Genomic DNA, 12,963 nt, shown 5'->3' with positions numbered 1-12,963 from the left:
TTTCTGGAATTCATAGATACAAACTTGCTGGCCAAGTTAGACCATGCTCCAACTAGAGGAGACAAAATCATGGACTTGGTTCTCACCAATATGAGACAGCTCTGTTCCTTACCAGTTGTACTTTCTACTTAGTCAGATCAGACCAAAAATCAGTCACATTCACCATAAGATTGAAGCCAAAACATCCTCCAATAACTCGGTATTCTGAGATTATGTTAAAGCTAATCTACTAAACTGAGTGACAACCTGGTCAAATTCAACATCCCCTTGCTACCGGATGACCTCTCCGCTTATGTGGAATTTTTTACCGTCAAATTCTATGCATGTGTAAATAGCTGCATAGATGCATCTGTCTCTCTCTCAAGTAAATACAACGCCAAATTTCAAAATAAACCCCTATGGTTAAACCCAAACATAATCAGGCTCTGTAATGAAAGAAAACAATCTCACTGCACATAAAAATAAATGTAACTCTCTACTTACCCACTTAACAAGGACCTCCAGTTCCTGACCAAATCAACCAAAGTTAGATATGAGGTACAAATAGCAAAGACAACCACAAAGCTTTCTTTGACTATGGAAGAAACCTCAGAAACAATGCACAGAACTGCACAAAGCTAACAGTAAATGGTACAACATACTCAAACATGGAGAACATAGCCAATCTACCAGCAGATAGTACAGTTGTGTAAGATTTTACCACAATGGTAGTTGTCCCTCTCTTCACTGTTACAGTATTCATTATAATAACGATCCCCTGCGAAGGGCAGCCTGACATCCAGCCAGAATACCAAAGCCTTTAGTCTACTTTAAAGTACACTATACATCAAATGTATGCTCCTCATGTATAGCGTAAGACATTATGGTGATGTCCAGACATACCATCCTCAGAAATGAGAGTCCCAGTAGGAACGCCAGTCCAAGAAGAAGAGCAGTAACCAGTACATCCAGAAGAGAAAAGGACCAGGGTGAGGAGGGAAGGAGTGAATATTGCAACAGTGAAGAGGACATCTACTGCTATGGCAAAAATCTTACACAACTGTACTATGTCCTTCTATTTCATTGTTGCAGTACTTACAACAGGGAGAGTGCAAAAGCTCAGAAAGAAAAGAGGGAGAAGGAAGGACCAGCAGAGATCTCTAGGAACCCATGAAGAATGGCTATAGCAAAGCCAGCTCTAACTCTGGAAACTCCATCCAACTTGTAGTACTTGATAAATGTATACACAGAAGTCCAAGTATCTGCCTCAAGAATTGAGTTAGTATCAAAAACCTTGAAGAAAAACACTAGAAGGAGCCAAAGCTCAAGTAGAATGAGCCTTGACAGAAGAAGAAAAAAGAAGGGTCTTGCGATGAAAGGAATAACAAAAAGAAATGGCCTTAGAAATCCAAAAAGAAACAGTTTACCTGGACACAGCTAATCCTAAGGATGTAGGATGAAAGGGAACAAAGAGCTGATCAGATTTCCTAACGGTCTTCATCTTATCCAAATAAAATCTGAGTTGTCTATTCACATTCAATGTGTGTAGCACCTTCTCACTGGCATATTGTGGAGAAGGATAAAAAGTGGGCAAATGAGCAGACTGATTAAGAGATAACTCATTTACCACCTTGGGCATAAAAGAAAGATTAGTATGAAGGGACACCCTGTCCTTATGGAACACTAAAAAAGGACAAGCCATAAGGACTTGAAGTAAGGGCTAACAAATGTACAGTCTTACAAGAACAATGCTGTAAGGAAGCCGAAAGCTGCAAGCTCAAAATGAGTCTGGGTCAATTTTTCCAAAACAAAATTAAGATCCCTGGTTGGAGGAACAGTCTTCCTGGCAGGCCTAATATGAAGGGTGCCTTTAAGAAATTGTTTAGCTTCAAATCTAGAAGTTGAAGGAGGTGATAAAGGCAGACAAGCAGAAACAGTTGATAAGTGGGCCTTGACAGAAGAATAAGCCAAACCAGCATTGAGCAGTTCACAGAGATAAGAAAGAACCACAGGAACATCCACAGAAAGTGGATTGAGGTTACAAGAAAGACACCAAACAGCAAACCTCTTCCATTTGGATAAGTAGGGTTTCCTAGTTGTGGGTTTCCTGGCCTCCTGCAGGACCCTAATTACGTCCTCAGGGAAAAAAAAGTACTTCTATAGAATCAAAATCCTATCACCCACAGTGCCAGTTAAAGGTGGATAGGTGGGGGATGGAACAGAGATACCTTGTCTTGTGTGAGTAGGTCTTGTGACGACTGCCCTTGGCTAAATGCAGAAGTGGGAACCAATGCTGTCTGGGCCAAAACGAGGTCACCAACAAGATTTTGTGAGCATCCTGTTGTATTTTGAATGGGACTTTCAGAATGAAGGGAATGGAAGGCATGGCATTCAGAAAACATCGCCCTCCAAGAAAAATAGAGGGCAACTATCTTCCAAACTAGAAGACCTGGGACAGACACAAGAGAGAGGAAAGTTGTCCGTTCATAGGGGAGCACAAAAATCCATTTAAGGAGTACCCCACTGGTGGACAATATCCAGAAAAACATCCCTGTGAAGCATCTACTCAATTGAGTTATGGACCTGCTCAAGAGTCTGCCACAATGTTCTGACCTGAGGGAATGTAAACTACTGGAAGTGTCACTTGATAATGGACAGCTAGTTCCCACATTAGAAGTGCCAACCAGCAAAGAAGACAAGATCTCATTCCCCTTGTTTGTTGACATACCACATCACTGTGGTATTGTCTGTAAACACCTTGAGAGGTCCTGGGGAGAATACAGAGTAAGGGATATGAAAATAAGCTCCCTTGAGGTCCAGAGACAACTAGAACAGCCTGATGAAGCAGCAGAGGGAACAAGGTCTGAATGGACAACATCTGAAAGGAGGGGACCTTGAGAAAGGTGTTTAGGTGAGAGGGGTTCAGAATAGGTCTCCAAGTGTCCTCTTTCCTGGGAACCAAAAACATTTTGGAGTAAAACCCTTCCCCTTTTGGGAAAATGGGATTTCCTGAATAGTTCTCTGAGTCAAAAGATCCTGAAGCACCCCTGGAAAAAAGCTAACTGTTCCTAAGGGGGCTGAGGAATGACCCTGAAAAGGGAAAGAGATTTCCAGACCATGGAACATCCTAGTCGAATAATGGACAGAACCCATGAAATTCAGAGTAATCTTTAACCAAACAGGAAGGGATACGGAAAGGCAAACAGAAAGAGGAATGTGGCTGAGAAGAACAGGATAGTCAAACAAAACCTGGGTTGTCAGGAAAAGGAGACTTTTGTGTCACAGTACTCTGGGTAGCTTTAGCAGGAGGAGCCTGGTACACACCATTTTTACCTTGTCGGGGGACAAAACTGACTACAAACAAAGGCCAAATTTATTTGAAATTTGGGCACAGCAGTAACAAAAACATGTTTAAATCCCTGCAGTCCCGAAGAAATTTAAACAAATCGGCAGCAGCTTCACCAAATAAGTGTTTGCTGTCCTTCCATCAACTTAGCCTTAATATCAGGCAAAGACTGAAGCCAATGCCAGGAATATCTCCTCATCACAGAACCAAAGGCAACTGCTCTAGAAGAAGCATCTTCTGCATCATAACTGTACTTAACAGAACAGCAAGCCACCTGAGAAGTCCCTAACAAGAAAAGAGCAGAAGTCTTCCATTCAGAATCAGGGAGATGAATAATTACCAGACAGGCCTGAGAAAGAAGAGCCAAATATATCTGGACATATGGGTCTGATAATTGCCTGCACTGAAAGCAAGAGTAGCAGAGGTATTAACATTCTTATCCTAGCCTTTCCATTGCTCTGCTGCCTTTATCAGAAGGCAGTAACTTAGTAGAAAGCAGTAACAGATGAGTTGTCAGATGCCACAGATAGGTCAGGAGACGGACACTTATAGAGAAATTTACAGTTCTCAGACACCCTATAAAACCTATCAGTGTTTTTTTTTGGAGGGGGGGGGGGGCTGTGAGTCTAGAGCCTGGGATGCAGTAGAAAAGGCAACCAACAAGGTGGGCAAAACAGGAGGAACAGCAACAGTTCTAGGAGAGTCAGGACTTGTGGACTCCTCCTCCTCAGAACCATAGTCTATAGGATAGGGAATCTGGGATGAATAAGCAAGGGATTCCTAATTGGAATCCATCTCCCCCTCAAAGGAATCCTATTCCCTAGGCCTTTTAAGCGGAGTAGAGGACCAAGAGGGAGGAGGAACAGAAACTCCTTGAGGAGGTTTCAAAGCCACAAGGGTATTAAACAACCCCCGAGTGAAATTCCACCATTCGCTCCGAGGGTCTATAGTAGTAGCAGAAACATGCTTTGTTTTTTGTTTCTTTTTAAAAGGGATGTCCACCTTGGAAAAGTTGGAAGGCAAAGACCCCGGACAACATTCAATAATTGTAGTCGGAACTTCCTCTCTAATCAACATCTAAGGAACACCCCTAAGGCCCTCATAAATAATCAGCTGTGGTTCCCCCTGAACATCCGAAGTGGACATCTGCAAGGCCTCCAGGGACGTGCGGGAGGTCGGATTCACGCTTGCCTTTTGAAATATTCGTGGCACAAGAATCCAAGAGTACAGATGGGCGATCCTCCAGGATTTCACTAGCCTCAGAAAAGATGCCCCGCGAAGGTGGCACAGCTGAAGAATAGGATCTAGACTTCTTGGCCTTCTTCATGGACGGCTGACCCTTGGAGTGGGAAGAACCTACTACAGTGTCTTTCACTAAAAGCTCAAGAACACTGGTTGTCTAAGTACAGTGTCAAAGAGGAAAGCCAACTATGGAGAGTCTTTGGAATGAAAGCCTGACAACTGGAACAGGAAGTATGGTCGTGGGAAGCACCGAGACAAAACAAACACTGCTCGTGATGGTCTTTATGGAGAATCTGTCTCCCACATTGGCAGTTACCCTTTCTGGATGACATGAAGCCCACAAGCAACAAACAAAACGAAAAAAAAAGATAACAGCAAAACCCCTGATGGGGCACTTATCTGAAACGGCTTGGTGAACCAGCAAATGAAACAGATGTTCACCAATGATCAAAAGACGGCATATACGGCCTGGTGGTAAAGAAATTCTGAGGATGGTATATCTGAATGTCACCTTTGTGCCCTACACTATATGTGGGGAACATAAGTGTGACGTTCAGCATACCTTAAAGCACCCTTAAAGGCTTTGGTATACTGGCTGGATGCCAGGCTGCCTTTGGCATGGGATCCCTATTGCAATGAATACTGCAACAGTGAAATGGAAGGCCATAAACCGATTTCTAACTTCACCCTCACTCCCCCCAAACTTACACCCAGATCACATATTGACATCCAACCCCCCCCCCCCAATCTCCCAAGAATAAGCCTCAAAGCATTGTCCAGGGACAAGAACACTGCTTCTGTGGGGCTGGATAACATAGCAGTGATGCCTCCTGGTCAGCCTGAAACAGGACCTGTCAAACACCCTACAGAAGCTATTCAGTAGCTTTTAAACAGGCTTTTTGCCAGACAAATGGAGGACAGCAACAGTCATCCCCAGTGCACAAGGTGAAGCATCACCAGACTTGGGTAATCTTTTAATTAATTTTATTTACGTCTTTGTTGACTGGGTTAGTCCCACCTGGTCTCTTCTTTTCAGGGAACAACCGAGGTGGTATTTAAGCTACTAGTGGAAATTTGGCCATGGTACTGGGAAAGTCTCTCTACGCTTTTCAATAGATGCTGTGGGATCTTTTACATCCACCTGAGTTATCACCAACTGAAGGAGATGGGACCTAGGTTTAACATCTCATGCAAAGATCCAGAAGTCTGACAAGCCTTATCTGTAAGTCTATGGAAAAGATCAATATGGAGTTAAGGATCTACTCATTACGGAATTGATAAATAAGGACCTATTCAACCTACTAACTCTTGACCTTAGCTATTTTGGTTTTGTCAAGGGCAGATCCTGCTTACTTAACCTGGTTGGCTTCTTTCAGAAGGTTAATGAAACCAATGGATGAGGGCAAAATCAGTACACATTGTATGTCTAGACTTCTCAAAGGTGTTTTAACACCACCCCCAAATGTAGGTACAGTTGATAAACTCACTCAACTAAGCGCAAGTCCCAAAGTAACTCAGTTAATAGCAAACTGGCTCTGGGTGGCTCTACATCCTCCAAAACTTTTGTTACTAATAATGCATCCCAGGGTTCAGTCCTCGGGCCACTCCTCTTTGGCATCTACTCCTCTGAGGTCAAAGATAATGATAAAGGTTTATGGCTGACCAAGTCTGAAGATGACTGAAAACTTGGTGTTATCATAAACTCTCTAGAAGATGAGACTTATTAGGATGGTCGTTGGGGATAACTCTCCCTTCGGTAAGTACCTGTCCAAACACTTGACACCAGTTGAGCAACTAAAACATTTTCTCTCCAAGAAAATCAAGGGCCAAAATAATAAAAGCTAGACTGACTGTCTCAAAGCCCTGTCCCTCTTCGCAGTATCTTACAGACTACTGAGGGGTGATCTCTGCCTCACTTACAAAGAGTCAACTAGCATCAACCATTCAGACTTATCGCACATCTGGAAGTCCAATGGCAGTATAAAAACCCACTCAAGAGATCTCTTCTGCAACACAAAAGAACAAGTGGGAGGGGTAGATATAAATCATAGAGAAGAGTCTTCCTCTTCCTATAAAGCAAAGCATGTCTCTTACTCTACTGAAGTGTAATCTAGACAAATTGATGGAAACTTCAAATTCACACCTCGTTTAGCACCTCTGTCCCTTATGGATAGGAATCACATGTAAATGTCTGGCCTCTAGGTTATCTGCACTTATAAGTGCTGTGAACATCATTCTGAACACATCTTGGCTTCAAAAGATCCTAGGTACCTAAGAACCTATAAGACTCTCGAGGGGATAGGCCAGCAGCAAAGGTATAATATGGAGTACCTCAGGGTTCAGTCCTGGGACCGTTCTTGTTTGGCATCTATTTCTCTGAAGTACAGGCAAACATTAAGAGACTCAGGCTAACAAAGTTTGCAGATGACTGCAAACTGGGAGCCATTATTGAATCCCCAAATGATGTGGATATTCTACAAAACGGCTTTACAGAAACAGATGCTTGGTGCCACAGCCATGGGCTCAAGCTTAATGCCAAGAAATGTATAATTATCTCCTTTGGGAAAAAACATGTATCTATGAATTACCACACAGGTGGCAGTACACTAAACATCGAAAGTGTGATGAGAGTCTTGGGGACACAGGTGGACAGTGGTCTCACCTTCGATAACCACATCACCACAACAGTCAGGAAATCCTTCTATGTGGCACACCTCATCACTAAGGGCTTTTCATCCAGAAAAAAGGAGGTCATTGTCCCACTGTACTCATCCCTTATTATAGCCATTATAGAGTACAACGCCCTGTTTGTTATGTACCTCACAACACATCTGCAACAGCTGGAAGGGCTGCAGAAATACCTCACTAAAAGAATCACAGGCCTAAAACAGATGCCCTATGCTGACCATCTAATAAAACTCCAGCTATACTCTGTGGCATACCGTCTACTCAGAGACGATCTCTGATTAACATACAAGGCCATGTCAAACCTGAGCTGTTGGACATGCTCCACTTAAAGAAATCCCAATCCCTCAGAGCCACACGCTCCAGGGATCTAAACCTTGTCATCACAATGAACAAAACATGCTGGAGGGACAGGTTCCTGACCTAGAGACTTCCCATACTCTGAAACAGACTGCCCATACATGTCAAGCAGTTTGCCTCCTTGGCCCTCTTCAAAAGGAACCTTGACGACTGAATGGGAGATAGAAAATTCACCCCTGGGATCACGTCAGTTGCCCTGCTAGACAGGGGTCCAGGGAAGTAAATATTGCGGGAAGAGATTTCCTGGGAATTGTTATGGCTAGGCTTGTTTAGACCCTAGGGCCAACAGCCTAGTACCAACCTATGAGCCTATGGGGGTCACGTACTTTCTAGGGGCAGAAGATGGAGCTCTGATATAAAAGAAACGCCTGTCAAAGTTGCTATCGACACAGCACTGGCATCAGACTGCACTCTCTGACTTTCTGCCAAAGACATCACCTACTTAGCACTTTTCACAGGTTCAATTAAAAAATGACTGAAGCTTCCAGTGGGCATGGTAGTGCTTGCAGGACCCTGCTGTGCTCTTGTTTGTGAGTGTCCAACTCTTGAAGAAACAAAGTAAGAATCCTCATTTCCAAGCTGGACCTTACAGCACATGCAATAGGACTGGCCAGCTGTGCACCCTGCAGCAGGACTCCAGGACTCACTCTTGTCAGTACGATGACCTCTTCTGTAATTTTCTGGCAGTGATGGCTGCCAAGTTCAAGCAGTCACTATAAGGACAGCTAAGTTGACTACATGGGAAGGAATACTGGCAGTTGTGAGGATAGACTTAATTATTCCAACATGTGGCCAAGGTTTGTCTACTGATCTGTTACTTTCTCCATCCTTCTTGAATCATGCCTAGGATTAGGGGAGAACCACCCTGCTGACCATTGCACTGGCTACCCTTTGAAAACAGTCATCATTGCTGATTAGGGCAGTATCACCCTGCTGACCATTGCACTGGCTACCCTTTGAGAACAGTCATCATTGCTGATGAAAGAAAGGCCTACATTTGCTCTTTATGTAACAACTGTCTGGGATGAAGCTCTGGCACATCAAAGAGTGCAACTCCTTTTCCAGGAAGTAATGGCAGCTACTAAGTGGGTCTTGGATAATGATACCAAGACCTCAGGCACAGCTTTTACAACACCAAATGCAGATACACTTCAATAAAACATACTACAAATATGTCAAGCAGTCACTATAAGGACAGCTAAGTTGACTACATGGTTAGCTGTCCTTATAGTGATGGCTTGCTCCGTAAACAGCACAATTAACAAAAAAACTGAGGGTTATGCTACTCAACGCCAGGAGTTAAAACTCAAAATGCATGAGCTCGAAGCACTCCTCAGTATGGAGATATAGAGAACGTAGACATCTGTGCAGTAACTGAAACCTGGTTCAAGGCTCCAGAGAGCACCCGAGCACTACCGGGCTACAACTCGTACCACACGTTTCGGCCACAGAACACGGACTGAAACACAAAAGGGGGGGGGTGTCCATATTCTTCAAGGATACCTACACCTCCTGGTTTGTGGCGCAGCATGATACCGCTGAGATCATCCATGTGCAACTAACATCGGGCAAATCTGCAATGCAAATTGTGGCCTGCTACAGATCACCCTCCATGACCCAGGACCACCACTTCACCTTTCTGGAGACACTGGAAAACATGAAGGTCCTACCGAACACCCTAATAATGGGCGATTTCAATTACCTTACCATTAACTGGGAAAACTACTCGAGTACAAACTCCCAGGCCCAGCGCTTCCTGGAATACATCAACTCAAATGCCCTGGATCAGCTGGTAAACTCCCCTACCAGAGGTGAAAACATATTGGACCTGGTCATCACAAACATCGGTGACAGATGCTCCACAACGGAGGTCAACCAGTCACTGGTTAGATCATACCATAAACTAATCACTCTGGATGTCCACACCCCACCACCATCCCCAACTAAGGAAACCACAGTACAACACTTTTCTAAAGCAAATTCACCTTACTTAAGACAGAGGCGGTAAGTTTCACAGCCCCCATGCTAAAGGATAATGCTGCCCAAGATGCGGAAACCTTTACAAATGCACTCTGAGTACCTACAAGGATGCATGGGTCATGCCATCCCTAGAAAAACCAAGATACACTCCTCTAAGAGAAGGAAACCAGTCTGGTGGACCCCTGCCATAAACAGGTTATACAACAGGAGGAGGAAACTAGTTCAGAAAAAAAGCAAATCCCAAGAAAGAAAGACATCCCTAATCAGTAAGAAACTAAGGTCCCTCAAAATCATCCAAGGCTAAATTCGAAAGAAAAATAGCCAAGGATTCAAAAGATAACCACAAAGCCTTCTTTCGCTATGTTAAGAATCTAAGTGGCAACCCGCAGATATGCACTGAACTAGTGCAAAATAGCACAAAATATACTGAACCTACTGATATTGCCAACATCCTGGCAGACAGATTCAGTGCAAACTTCACCCCCTTCTCACCCCCCAAAAGAGCCCACAACAATACTGGAGGAGAAGTGTAGTGTCCCGGAAGTCACAGATGCACAGGTGAAAATAGCCCTTTCAAAAGCCAAAAACACAGCGTCAATGGGGCCAGATGGTGTCCTAGGCTGCCTCTTGCATGAACTACAGAACAAACTAACCCCCCCCACCTAAACACGCTGTTCAACCTTAGCCTCTCCACAGGCTACGTGCCCATAGAATGGCGCACAGCAATGGTTATTCCACTCCACAAAGGAGGGGCCACAAGTGACCCTAGTAACTATTGCCCCATAAGCTTGACTAGCTGGATCTGCAAGGCTATAGAGTGCATCATCGTGGAACTCATTAACAAAGACATTGGGAACCTCCAAACACTTGACCTGACCCAGGTCTGCTTTGTTAAGGGTAGATCATGCCTACTAAACCTGGTCGACTTCTTTGAGACAGTCACCAAGGCCACAGACAAGGAAAAGGTTGTTCACACAGCCTACCTTGACCTCGCCAAAGCTTTCGACACCATTCCCCACTCTATTACAGAAAAACTCACCAGTCTGAACATAAACCTCTACGTCACGAGATAGGCTGCCAACTGGCTTACAGACAGAACTCACACGGTAAGAACAGCAGGCTCCAGGTCCGACTCTAAACCAGTCACAAGTGGTGTCCCGCAAGGCTCGGTCCTGGGACCCCTACTGTTCGGCATATAATTCTCAGAAGTACAGGCAAACACAGGAGGACTATGGCTAACCAAGTTCACTGATGACTGCAAACTGGGAGCCATAACTGACTCTCTGGCTGACACGGACATCCTCCAAAAGGGCCTTACTGAGACGGACACCTGGTGTCAAAGTCATGGCCTCAAGCTAAATGCCAAAAATGCATAGTCATCCCATTTGGGAAAAACAAAACACCCACGAATTAGCACTTAGGTGGCAGCCCCCTTAATACAGAAGAGGTAATAAGAGATCTGGGGACCCAGGTAGATAGCAATCTCTCCTTTGACAATCATATTGCCAAAGTAGTTAGGAATTTCTTCTATGTGGCCCATCTAATTACTAAAGGGTTCGCATCTAGAAATAAAGAGGTTATAGTGCCCCTCTACTCGTCACTCATCAGACCCATCATAGAGTACAATGCCCCATTTGGGATGTACCTCACAAGACACTTCCAACAGCTGGAGAGACCACAAAAGTACCTCACCAAGAGGATTACTGGCCTCACACATATGTCCTATGCAGCCCGACTGAAAAAACTCCGGCTGTACTCAGTGGCATATCGCTTACTCAGAGGTGATCTCTGCCTGACTTACAAAGCCATGTCCAACTCAGAATTGATAGACATGCTCCACCTAAAGAAATCCAAGTCACTGCGAGCTACATGCTCTAGTGAGCTACACCTCACCACAACAATAAATAGAACATGCTGGAGAGATAGATTCCTGTCACAAAGACTCCCCATGCTTTGGAACAAAATTCCAAACTATATTAGGCAGAGCCCCTCACTAACACTCTTCGAGAGAAACCTTGACGAGTAGATGGGTAACAGAAAATACACCCCTGGGATCACTTCATTGGCTCTGCTTGACAGAGGATCAGTTAATTATTCAATGGGGCAGCGAAAGCTGACACACTCTGGCTAGGCTTATAAATGCCCTTGGGCAGATAGCCTAGTACCTACCTATGAACCTAAATGAGATCTAAACTGACAGAGTAACATGAAAAAACTGGGGAGAATGCAGCTACATGCACTCCCCAGCCCCTGTGTACTGACACCGAGGCTAATGCTGGCAAAGAGCAGCCAGTTCAGAGTGCATCTACTGAGATCTGCACAACTGCATAGAGAGAGGGTCCAAGGATGGAGATTCCAGCTGTTACTCACTGCAAAGGACCCCCCTGAAGTAAGATTACATCATTCAGACATGAAGCCCACTCTGTTGAAGAGATGGCTGGCAAAGATGGATGGATGGGAAAGAAATCTGAAAGGGAAATTTTCAAATACATAATGCTGACTACAAGGCTACTGACAACAAATACTGCCAGTGGAGAAGAAACCTTCAAAGGAAACTTTGTATATCTAAAGCAGTAGCTGTAGATTTGATTCACGGTTACAGCTGACAGGATCACCCGGATGAAGACTCCTAAGAATGAACTGGTCCTTCAAATTTCAACATTGCAGAGTTAATGTGGAAATCTGTGAAGCTAAGCACACTTTTTAACAAAACATAAAGAACAGGCACACGAGTCTCCAATAGCAGGTATAGTTGAAGGAAGAGAACTACTTTCTTATTTTATGAGTGGTAGGACTTAGGACTGGCAACATTACAGTGAATGCCATGAAAGTAGATCAGTCTTTGCCTCATTGTTTGCATTTCTCCTAGTCTTGGGACTGTGAATGCTTCAAGGATTCTAAGGCATTGAAAAAAGTTGCCGTAGGAAAACGGGTACTTATTTTGTACCTACTTTTCAGTCGCTTACTCTCCAAGTTTCAGAAGCTACTCTTTTAAAAGCTTTTGAGTTAATTCTTCAGGGGTTGTTTACCTGTTTGATTGAAAGACCTGTTGCCATGGATAGGATCTAATAATAAAGAGAAACTTTTTGAAAGTTTAGGTTTCACAAGCATTTTCCACAGCTGGGCTTTCATTCTTTTGGGAAAACAAACTTTAAGCAAAGACAAAAATTTAAAACATTCATGATTTACCTAAAATTTAAGAAGGAAAACAGTGTACAGCACCAGGAAATTGTGGCTGAATTTAAAAAAGGAATAACCACCTGAATTTGCCATACAAACTAATGGCAGGAGCAAACCGAGACAGCTTTTGAAACAGCCTACCTACATATTGTATTACATTAGTCATCATTTCATACTGCACAGAGATCACC

General features: G+C 43.8%; 1 protein-coding gene across 2 annotated transcripts in view; it reads right to left on the bottom strand.

Annotated features, from left to right (window-relative positions):
• Nucleotides 1-12,963, bottom strand: part of NFXL1 (nuclear transcription factor, X-box binding like 1) — a 1,793,512-nt gene that overhangs the window by 480,415 nt on the left and 1,300,134 nt on the right. The gene's annotated exons all lie outside the window — the stretch shown is intronic.

This window comes from Protopterus annectens, chromosome 2.part1 (genome assembly GCF_019279795.1).
Source record: "Protopterus annectens isolate FY-2018-M chromosome 2.part1, PAN1.0, whole genome shotgun sequence".
Lineage (NCBI taxonomy): Eukaryota > Metazoa > Chordata > Ceratodontiformes > Protopteridae > Protopterus > Protopterus annectens.
This window is presented reverse-complemented; position numbering and strand designations above follow the sequence as displayed.